At 42.3% G+C, this 10,927-nt stretch overlaps 1 non-coding gene across 1 annotated transcript; it reads right to left on the bottom strand.

The window, feature by feature from the left end:
- Positions 1–10,004: 10,004 nt before the first annotated feature.
- Trnag-acc (transfer RNA glycine (anticodon ACC)) lies at positions 10,005–10,076 on the bottom strand. Its single transcript has one exon. It is a non-coding gene; the product is annotated as a tRNA-Gly (tRNA).
- Positions 10,077–10,927: the final 851 nt, after the last annotated feature.

Here is a 10,927-nt window from a genome sequence, read left to right on the forward strand (position 1 = left end):
GATTCTGGAGCCCAGAGGACAGGCATTGTTCATTCAAATGTATGCCACAATCTGCAACTGGTCACAGTCTGTTCACTCAAGGACTTCTAGAATAGCCCCTTTAACATATCAGGTAAGTCCCCAGGTACAGGCTGAGAGAGTCTACGGATCCTTCCCATCCCTTGTTGCCATTTCTGTAAGCGGCATAAAGATTCGCTGAATATTTGAACTTGCAACAATTAATAGACTACTATCCTCTATGTTTGCCTTCTCTCGATATAGGACACAGCACACATGAGGTGAGCCACACTGGCTCAATTTCAGTTTGGTTGTAATGCTCTCAGCACTCCCTGGTCCCTGTGTGTCCTGTATAGAACTTCTAGAGTCTAGACCAACCACTGATACACATAGTTATAGCTCCTGCTCCTGAACAGTAGACAGTATCCTTTGGAGAGGGTTCTGCTTGAGTTAGTTTTGTTATCTCTGGCACATGACCCTTGTTAGTTCACCAAACACACCATTTCGCAAGAGTCGGGGCAATTTCCAGCTGCTTACAAACAGTAAATAACTCCTTCCGCATCTGGAGAACACTATTCACAGTTGGGCTGCATTGTAGCTGGTGCAAAGTTTTCCTGGACAGTGAATAAGTAACTTCAGATTTACCTAGCTGAATCTGTTTTAATTTCAGGATCTATTATGCCACAAGGATTATTAGAAGTTCCCTTCAATATGCGAAGCAACATTGCCGGAAGAAGTGGTATGTGTTAACAAAAAAAGCTGTGATAAAATTTACCGATTCCCTGAAGCTTGTCAGAACTGTGTATCAGGAACAATGGTTGTGGTCAATAACAGACTGGTGAAGCAAATCCAAACGTAGCGGAATTTTATAACAAACGTCGTCTATTTACATTGTTGTAAAGGGGTAACTAACTGGAGCACAATATGACAGTTTCAATATACTCAGAAGACAATATTATACCACCACATTCGACTTCTGTAAGAGCTATTCGAAAGGTACCGGTAGTAATAAATTTTTAACCATCACCACTACAAAAATAATTTAATTTTTTGTTAGTCTGCTGTTAGCAGGTATATGTCTGCAATCCTGGTACAAATTTAAATCCCGCTAGAGCACGGTGATCAAACGTCCCGGAAAACCACGATTCTCCTGGTTTTCCATCATAACATGCGTTGTCCCGCAAAATTGTTTCAGGAGATTGAAAAGTCACGGAACCCAGTTTTTAAATTTACATTACGAAATTCTGTAAGTTTTATGAGACCTCGCTGGATTGAACGGAGTACAACACTATAAAGTAAATTCATTTTAGCTTATTTCTCTAACCTATACAGCCGCCCTTCCCATTCCAGTAATCACAGGACCAATATTGGTACATTGAAACAATAATTTATTTTGAGCGGTAATGTGGCTGAAGCGTAGTTTTATTGTGTAAGACTTCCAGGCGTTTCAACTTGACAAGAGTTAGGAAAACTATCGGATTTTCGTGACACTTAACCCTGTCACTGTCAGAATACGGTAGTGTAGTTGTCGGCAGGCAGTACCGGTGGCTTCTCGTATTAGTCGTATTATTGTCAATGAGTTACAAAATGCAATGCAGAAATGTGCCTGCAGTTGTCAGTTGAGGTCTCTTTAATTACGAAGCAGTGTGTTCGGTATGTAACTCTTTTATTGGTATCAATATATATATATATATATATATATATATATATATATATATATATATATTGTTCCGCGGATGAATAAATAAATAAAACTAAATCAATCATGGTGAGCGTCCTCACAAGTCAAAGAAACACATTAACAGATATAACGCTCCGAATTGTAGTAAAGAACTACAACCGTACACTAACCTACAAGGAACATTGTCTGAAGCTGAAAGTATCCTCCAGAAACTGCCTTCTTCGGAAACTGGGGGGATCGAACTGGGGTACACATCCACAAATACTAAGAAAAACAGCTCTTGCCTTATGCTATTCTGCAGGAGAGTACGCTAGCCCAGTGTGGTACAATTCAGTACATGCAAAGCAGGTTGATGTAGCCTTAAATGACAGCTGTAGGATTGTTACAGGCTGCCTAAGGCCAGCTCCATGGACAAAGTTCAATGTCTCGCTGGGATTGCTTCTTGTGACATCAGAAAAGAGGTCGCCACTAACATTGAGAGGCATCCACTCTTTGGACATCAACTTGCCAAGCCAAGACTGAAGTCCAGGAAGAATTTCCTAATAACTTCATAGTCCTTTGAAGGATCAGCTGCAGCTACCCGACTCACCAAGTGGAAAGAAAGCGCCAACACCTGTCAGACTAGATGACACCACAAGAATCCCTGCCATCTCGACACATGGAGAAGTGGGTCATCTGGAAGTCCTTGAACAGACTACAGACCCGAAGTCGCAAGATCGAGGGACAGTCTCCTTAAATGTAACTTCCAAATGCCAACACAACACTGTACGAATGCGGTGAATTGCAGACAACTTATGCCCAACCAGCTGTAGCATGAAGATCTTAAAGTCTGCAGCACCCAATGCTATCAAAGTTGCCCAATTCTGGGTGAATACTGTATAGTTTTCTTTGTATGTATTGTATATGTGTTCATTATAGTGTACCTCTGATACGAATAAAGACAGAAATAACTACAAAATTATTTTGTAAAACGCCAATCAAGTGAGGACACAGAAGTTCGAGCAGCCGAACGTACACTAGCATACCAAAAGGTCAGACAGCACCAAACCTTTAAGCCTAGTTTACACGACGACACTACGTTGCGGGCAACTGCAACTGCGCTACCGACCACTGCTCATGCGCGCCGTGCGTTTGTGCAACTCGTCGGTGGAACTAAACAGTTTCGGCGTGTTCCATCTTTGGCGACACTAGTTGCATGGGTTTTGAGGTTATGTTTGTTCGTAGAGTGTAGACAAACCGAAATATGAAGTGGAGAACGGAGAATAATATTCGCTTCTTGGATATCTATGCTTTGCATAGGTGTTTGTGGGATTTAAGTGATGCCGATTACAAAAATAAGCAACATATTGCTGCCCCTGAGACCTTCACATGCGATCAGAACATAGACAGTTTAACAATAACTGAGCTGCAGGGCAAAATTTATTGAATTAGGTGCACAGGAGTATTGTTGACAGGAGCCAAGGCTACACAGATCAAGAAGCTACATTCTTTATTTCATATTCATCTATTTAAAACGTCGCAGCAGTACTCCCAATTCACATATGTTTGAATTTTGAAAAATTGCCACTGTACAGATCTATCTTCAAGACAGTAATTTGCAAACCATTCTCTTCTTAATGCGGCCTGTTCGAATAATTACTGATGTTAATGTTAATAATTATTACTGTTAACGTTAATAATTATTGATGTTAATGAAAAAGTGTCATCGCTAACTAAATGCGCATCTTATAGCATGTCGAATGTTCTCGCTTGTAATGCACACAATGTGATATGTAATTTCAGTTCTGGCGAAGTGCTTCATGCATTACGGTATCTTTATTCCTTATTAACTCTATTTAGAAGAAATATGAACAGTTCTGGTGACATTCTAAGATAATTAAAAGAACTTCTTGGGTCTTCCATTACAAATTATTTCAGCAATAATGCTGAGCAACCGAGCTGACGTCTTTTCTTCATCCAGCCACGAATCGAAGCACGTTTCTTTTTTTTTTTTTTTTTTTTTTTCTCATGCAGCGATTCCACGCAGCAAGTTTTAACTCCATCACAACTCGTGCGACGTGCACCTGCCAAATCATTTCAGACACGACTCAGGAGCCCACAAAACGATGAAACCGAAATGTATACTGGTTTCGCCATGTCGACAGTCAAATATTAAATCATTTGCGCGCAACTCATTCCACGCAACGAGTGGCGCAACCCAATGTCGTCGTGTAAACTAGGCTTTAGATCTAGTGATTGTACGAATAAGCTGAATAGCGTAGTTTTAATTATTATTCCATCGCAAAACAGTTTGGTTCGAAAAGAACTAAAGTATTGGCATAGTAAAAGGAGAAATTGCTCCCCAGAGCCTTGAGATTATCAAAAAGTTGTTTTATTTACGACATATCCAGTAGTACCAGCATTCATAAAGCTACGAAAGTATGTCCGTCTGCTCTTCAGTTTTTCGATGTTAATGAAGGCATTCAGTCTAAGCTAAACGTCCTACGAAATTTCAACGTTTTGTACGAAAACTACTGAAATGTTTGATCTTGGAAAAAAAGCGTGGCATTTCGTGGGGGCAAAACGAACACCAACTTGAGTGGTTTAAAAGGCCAAGACAAATGTAACCTATTTACATCTACAACTATACTCTGCAAACCACGGCGAGGTGCACGGCAGAGGGTACGTCCCATTGTACCAGTTATTAGAGTTTCTTCCTGTTCCATTCATGGAGCGCAGGGAGAATGAGTGTTTGAATGCGTCTGTGCTTGCAGTAATTATCCTAATCTTATGGTATCCTCACGATCCCTATGTGAGCGATACGTAGGGGGTTGTAGTACATCCCTAGAGTAATCATTTAAAGCCAGTTCTTGAAACATTGTTAATAGACTTTCCCGTGATAGTCTACGTCTGTCTTCAAGAGTGTGCCAGTTCAGTTTCTTTAGTATCTCTCTGACATTCTCCCACTGATTAAAAAAACCTGTGACCATTTGTCCTGCCCTTCTCTGTATACGTTCAATATCCCCTGTTAGTCCTATCTGGTACGGCTCCCACACACTTGAGCAATATTCTGGGATGGGTCACACGAGTGATTTGTAACCAATCTCTTTTGTAGACTGATTGCATTTCCCTATTATTCTACCAATATACCGAAGTCTACCTGCTTTACCCACAACTGAACCTATGTGATCATTCCATTTCATATCCCTTCAAAGTATTACATCCAGGTATTTGTATGAGTTGACCGATTCCAACAGTGGGGCATTGGTATAATAGTCATAGCATACTACGTGTTTTCGTCTTGTGAAGTGCAAAATTTTACATTTTTGAACATTTAAAGCACGTTGCCAATCTTTGCACCACACTGAAATCTTATCAAGATCTGATTGAATATTTATGAAGCTTCTCTCAGCTAATACTGCATTATAGATAACTGCATCATCTGTAAAAAGCTTGATTTTACTATTAATATTGCCTGCAAGGTCATTAATACACAATATGAACAGTAAGGGTCCCAACTAACTTCCCTGGAGCACATCCGAAGTTACTTCTACATCTGACGATGAGTTCCCATCCAAGATAACATGCTGTGTCCTCCCTACCAACAGCCCACAGTCTAGTCCCCATCCCATATGATCATACTTTTGACATTAAGCGTAGGTGCGATACTGAGTCAAATGCTTTACGAAAATCAAGAAACACTGGATCTACTTGGTTGTCTTAATCCAAAGCATTCAGTAGGTCATGCGAGTTGGGTTTCACATGATCGATGTTTTCGAGATCCATGCTGCTTGGCATTGAGGAGGGCATTCTGTTCAAGATACTGCATTATGTTTTAGCTCAGAATACGTTCTAAGAGTCGACAACAAGTCGATGTCAAGGCTATTGAACGGTAGTTTTGGATCACTTTTAGTATCCGTTTTGTAGACGGATATGATCTGTGCCTTTTTCAAAGAACTGGGCACGGCTTTTTGTTCGAGGGATCTACGATAGATTATAGTTAGAAGGAGAGCTAACTCAGGCGCATATTCAGTATAGAATCTGACAGGGATTCCATGGGAGCCTGGAGATTTCTCCAGTTTTAGAGATTTCAGCTTTTTCTCAACACTATTGACACTAATTCTTATTTCGTACATCTTTCCAGTGGTACGGGGATTAAATTGGGGCAATTCTTATGGGTTTTCCTCTGTAAAGGAACATTTGAAAACGGAGTTAAGCATTTCAGAGTTTGCTTTGCTACCCTCAATTTCAGTTCCTGTCTCATCACTACGGACTGGACACTAACGATGGTGCCAATAACAGCCTTTACATACGACTAGAATTTCTTTGGGTTCTGTGAAAGATCACTTGACAGTATTCTGCTACAGTAGTCATTGAAGGCATCATGCATTGCTCTCTTGACAGCCAAACGTGTTTCATTCAGCGTCTCTCTATCTATAGCCCTATGCTTTGCTTTACACTTAATATGCAGTATCTCTGTTTCTTTAGAAGTTTCTTTACAACGACAGTATACAAAGGACGTCACCTCCCACTATGAACTGTTCTACTGGGTACATATCTATCCAGTGCATGGTCAACTGTTCTTTTAACTTGAGCCAGAGTTCATCTACATGCTCCTGACCTGTGCTGAAAGTTCAACATTGACATCTGATACTATTGATTTTTTTAAATCTAATTTAGTGATCATACATATCTTTCTGTTTGTTTCAGTTGTTCTTTTACTCTGGTCACCATTGTTGTCACAACCGCATCATGGAGACTGATACCAGTTTCGAAGTGGACATCCTGAAAGAGGTCAGGCCTATTTGTCGCCATTAGATAAAATATATTTCCATCATGAGTTGGGTTCTAGGTAGTTTTCAGAGGAGTTATGTAGTAAAGCTTCACATGATTTCTTATCATGCCCATGATGAACAAAACTGTAATTTTCCCAATTAATTGTTGGGTGATTAATGCCTCCACAGATGGTTACAGTATGATTGGGGAACTTACGTACAACTGAAACGAGGTTTTCTCTAAACTTTTTGGTTTCATCAGGAGATGAGTCCGGTGGGCGACAGAAGGACCCAATTATCATTTTATGTCCACCCCTCATACTGAGTCTTGCCCAAACAATTTGACATGTGGTGGACCTCGGTGGATTTGAGTTTCTTGTCTACGGTGACAAGTACACCACCTGCATTCCCCATATGCCTCCTCTTCAATACACTTAAATTTTCTCCATAAATCTCACTGCTATCAATTTCAGGTTTCAAACAGCTTTCAGTACGTAGTATTGCTTTTCATGAGCACCTCAATCTCTGGCACTTTGTTGCGAATCCTTCGGCAGTTTACCATTAGGATTTTAATACTTTCACCCGTGGGAGGCATTTTTTTCGATATTATACTTCTGGGTTTCCTACAACTATTGTTATCTGGATTGCATGGAGAGTCGCCCAATCTAAAAAAACCCTTGTGTGCACCCCACACACAGTCAGCTACCTGAGTGACAGCCCCTGACGTGTACTGCACATCTGACCTATTTAGGGGACCCAACAGTTCTCAACCCTACGGCGCAAGTCCACGAAGACACAGTCCAGCTTGTCAAAGAATCTTCGAAGTCTCTGGTTCAGTCCTTCCACTTGAGAACCAAATGGCCACGGTCAGTTCTGCAGACAACGGTGCAAATAGTGAGCTTCTTTCAAACTTTATGCACAAGGCTGGTCTTCTCCACCTTCTCCGCCCATCGCTGAGTGACCCAAGAACGACCTCAGAGCCCAGACGACAGGCATAATTTGTTCCAACGTGTGCCACAATCTGCAGTTGGTTGCACCCTGTTCCCACAATGACTGCTGGAATAGCCTCTTCAGTATTCTGTGAGACCCCTGGCATAGGCACTGAGTGCACCTGATGACCTTTCCTATCCCTTGCACCCATTTCTCTAAGGGGTACCGTCATTCGCCGTAACTTTGAACTGTTCATTAACAGTCCCCCACTCTTTTGCGTTTGCCTCCTCCTGACCCTGGACAAAACACGTGAAGTGAGTCCCACCGGCTCAGTTTCAGTAAAAGACAGCACCTCAGACTTGTTGGTAAGAGGGATTGGTCCAACACCCTGATTCCTGCCTGGTCCCCACACACCCTGTACAGGAAGCGTAGGTCTACCATTGACACCCCAATCACAGTCAAGTGGATGTGTAATGACTAGCTCCTATACTTCCTGCAGAGGAGACAGGATCCACAGTAGAGGATAGAACTTGAGGAACCTGTAGTACAGGTATCAGGGGTAAACGACTCTCTGGAGCTCTTCCAGCACACCGATTCGTAGCAGCTGCCAGTCGTTTGACAGTAGTCAGGGAGATTTACAGTTACTTACGAACGTCAACCAACTCATCCCGTGTTTGAGGACATCATTCACAGTGGGGGCTGCATTTTGGCTCGTGCAATTTATTACAAGGCGCTGAACAAATTTAACGCTAAATGAAACCTGCTGATTATTTTTTAATCTGTTGATCTAAGAAGTTGCTGCTGATGCGTGTAAGAAGTGAAGCACATTTACAAAACGAGATTTCTATTAAGGTAACACAAAAAATGGCTGTGAGCACTAAGGGACTTAACATCTGAGGTCATCAGTCCCCCAGAATTTAGAACTACTTAAACCTAACTAACCTAAGGACATCACACATATCCATGCCCGAGGCAGGATTCGAACCTGCGACCGTAGCGGTCGCGCGGTGCCAGACTGAAGCGCCTAGAACCGCTCGGCCACACCGGCCGGCGGCAACACAAAAAACTATGGTAAAAATTACTAGTTCCTAAACCGTTCTGATGTTAATTATAATTATTAGCAAACTTGAAAACAGTGTTAATTTACGATAGTGCAGATAATACGAGGGTGAGTGAAATGAAAATCTTAAAGTTGTAATAACAAGTCGAAATTTCGGGCCGTTATCCTGTAAGTTGGTAAGCGTGCTACATACAGCGTGCAGAATGGCCTGTAGGTGTCAGCACAGTGCAGATGCACACATACCGTCGCAGTATCAGTATAAAGATGGCCGCCTCACTTGCGACTTGCACCAGGGAAGAACAGCGTTCTGTTATTCGGTTTTTGCGTAGTGAAGGTGTGAAACCTATTCAAATTCATCGACGAATGAAGGTTCAGTACAGTGATACATGTTTGCCACAGCAGCAAGTCTACGAATGGAGTAGGAAGTTCGCAAATGGTGTGACTTCAGTGGAAGATGCTCCTCGTCCAGGTCAGGCATAATGAGTTGTGACTCCACAGAACACTGCAGAAGTTGAAGCCATAGTGAAGGAAAACCGCCAAGTGACACTGAACGACATTGCAGCATGTTTACAGATTAGTCATGGGTCACCACACCACATTGTGCATGATGTGCTCCAGTTTCACAAAGTGTCTGCAAGATGAGTGCCACGGCAGCTGACTCTTGAAATGAGAGAACGACGTGTTGATGCTCGTGAAGAACTTCTTCGGCTCAAAAAATGGCTCTGAGCACTATGGGACTTAACTTCTAAGGTCATCAGTCCCCTAGAACTTAGAAGTACTTAAACCTAACTAACCTAAGGACATCACACACATCCATGCCCGAGGCAGGATTCGAACCTGCGACCGTAGCGGTCGCGCGGTTCCAGACTGTAGCGCCTAGAACCGCTCGGCCACCCCGGCCGGCTGAACTTCTTCGGCGCTTTGAACGAGAAGGTGATAACTTCCTTGCAAGAATCGTTACTGGGGACGAAACCTGGGTTCACTTCCACCAACCGGAAACGCAGAGAGCGAACAAGGAATGGCGCCATTCCTCATCACCAAAACCAAAGAAGTTTCGAACAGAACCATCAGCAGGGAAGGTTATGCTGACTCTCTTTTGGGACGAAAAAGGCGTCATTCTGGTGCATTACATGCCTAGAGGCACCACTGTCACTAGTGCATTATACACAGATCTCCTAAAAAATCATCAGTGGCCTGCAATCAAATAAAAGGGACGTGGATTGCTGTCAGCAGGTGTCCTTTTACAACATGACAATGCAAGGCCCCACACTGTCCGTACAACAGTTGCAACAATCACAGACCTGCATTTTGAGTGTCTTTCTCATCCGCTATACTCACCAGACCTTGCCCCAAGTGATTTCCATATGTTTGGACCACTCAAAGACGCAATGGGAGGAAAGAAGTTCCGTTCTGATGAAGAGGTACGCCACGTGGTGCATGAGTGGTTGCGCGGACTACCAAAAGAATTTTTTTCGGAGATTGTGTTGAAAAGTGATACAGCTTTGTCCTTTTTAGGTGACGCCACATCGGCGACTTGCAAGTCAATGATGACGAAAATGACGATGAGGGACACACAATACACAGTCCCCTGCCGGGAATCGAACCCGGGCCTCCTGCGTGGTAGGCGGTAACGCTACCGCTACGCTACGGAGGCGGACACTTCTGCTCAATAAATAATATTTTAAAAAAATATTTAAGGTTTTCATTTGACTCACCCTCGTATGTAGGGCTACTCCTCTTAGATGTAATACAACGTGTTAGTTAGAAAATCTGCTACAGTAACTAAATCACAAACTCCGATTTGTTACAAATTGTTTGTAGATTATGCAAAGAGAATGATAGCTCCCGAAACTTCTAAAAAACGCACGTATATTTGCGTTGATACACAATGAAATTCATGGGTGTCATATACTTCGGCTGAACAGTGAACTACAAACGCTGATTTGCTACGACTTAAATTACGTATCCAAAACACTCATGCTGCTAACTTACGAAAATATAAGTTTGTAAGCGTCCGAAAAAGTCTGAAACTAACCTATTTCCCACGTAATTGTACAACGAAATTAAAGTTTGTTCTGAACGAGGATAAGCCTACTGTCCTCAAAATTTTTAAGAAGAGTACAATTTAATTCAAAAATGGTTCAAATGGCTCTGAGCACTATGGGACCTAACTTCTGAGGTCATCAGTTCCCTAGAACTTAGAACTGCTTAAACCTAACTAACCTAAGCACATCTATGCCCGAGGCAGGATTCGAACCTGCGACCGTAGCGGTCGCGCAGCTCCAGACTGTAGAGCCTAGAACCGCTCGGCCACTCCGGCCGGCAGTAAAATTTAGTTTAAGCCTCCAATTGACGAAACAGTACTAGTTTATCGTAGCTCTCACGAATGTTCAAAATTTCACAATATTTCTAAATACAAACATTTTTTGACACATTCAGTGAAAGATTATGCAGAAGAAGCGATGCGAACTGTAAAACACGCGAATCTAGAGCTCTAAATCGACA

This window comes from Schistocerca cancellata, chromosome 2 (genome assembly GCF_023864275.1).
Source record: "Schistocerca cancellata isolate TAMUIC-IGC-003103 chromosome 2, iqSchCanc2.1, whole genome shotgun sequence".
NCBI classification, from domain to species: Eukaryota; Metazoa; Arthropoda; class Insecta; order Orthoptera; family Acrididae; genus Schistocerca; species Schistocerca cancellata.